The sequence below is a fragment of the Lycium ferocissimum genome, chromosome 6 (genome assembly GCF_029784015.1).
Source record: "Lycium ferocissimum isolate CSIRO_LF1 chromosome 6, AGI_CSIRO_Lferr_CH_V1, whole genome shotgun sequence".
NCBI lineage: Eukaryota > Viridiplantae > Streptophyta > Magnoliopsida > Solanales > Solanaceae > Lycium > Lycium ferocissimum.
In genome coordinates, this window is record NC_081347.1 from 4914 (window position 1) to 6026 (window position 1113).

Below are 1113 nucleotides of genomic sequence, written 5' to 3' on the forward strand. Positions count from 1 at the left end.
GACCTAGTCTCACCCGAATACGTAAGTAGTTCAAAACGACAGGAAGTGGAAGTAGCTTTAATTCCTTCTCCTGTAAGGTTCACATGAGCTGATAGAATCAAACATCCCACCAGTCACGTCGTTTGAAAGCATTAGCCACTGCGGTCGATTTCTGCAGTTGGGCGAAGTGCGGCGTTTGTTGGAATGTGATCCTCCTGGCCTGCTATGGGCAAAGTGAGATCTTCCTTTCATTTTTCATCTTCGAATATTCACTCTCCAAAATTACCTTCGTGCCTTTGAATACATAAACCTTCATACATTTATATTTCCAAACTTCGTAGCTTCAATTAATCTTCCCGAGTGTCTTTCAAGTGACTCTTCATATCATACCTTCATTCCGTTATTTTCGAACCAGCCACTAAATCTTCGAAAGTCAAAATCAAGAGTCTTTCTCGGCTCCAAAATCGGAACCGATAATGCGATATAATCCCCATCCGATTACGTTATGACCAAGGATGTTAAGGTCGAGAGGCCTCTCGAAGGGGCTCGAGGTCATGGAAATATCAAACTATATGCCTGGTCCCCCGACTAGTCCCGAGCGAGGTCCAAAAAGGACTATGGTTGGAGAAGACAACGAGCTGTCTCCCGAGCATGTTAAGCCCTCGCGACCCGTGACGTGAGAATTGCACTGAGTGTTTTCGCATACCCTTTCACATTCGGTCCACTCGATCCGGTGGTCGTGGACTTTTGTAGGAGGTACGAGATCTGTCTTGGTCAGATCCACCTCTCGTTTTGGAGGATCGTTATACTCCTCCGTTATTTTGCGACTAACGTGAATGAATCTTTCATGATCAACTACCTCCTCCGGTTTTATAGTCCCCGGGTATTTCGGGGCAGCATGATTAAGCTCACACGATGAGCAAGGAAAGCTCCCTTCTCTAGCCTTGATGAAGATAGGGACCGAGGCTGGCAGGGAAGATACGTTCGGGTGAGGACCGAGGATCTGATTCCTGTCGATAAGATGTCGTTCCCAGAGAAGTGGAATCTGAACCATAAGTGAATTATATTTTTAAATAGCTAAGTGGTACCTCTAATGTTTTTGTTGCGACAATTTTTAACTTTGTTATATGTTTG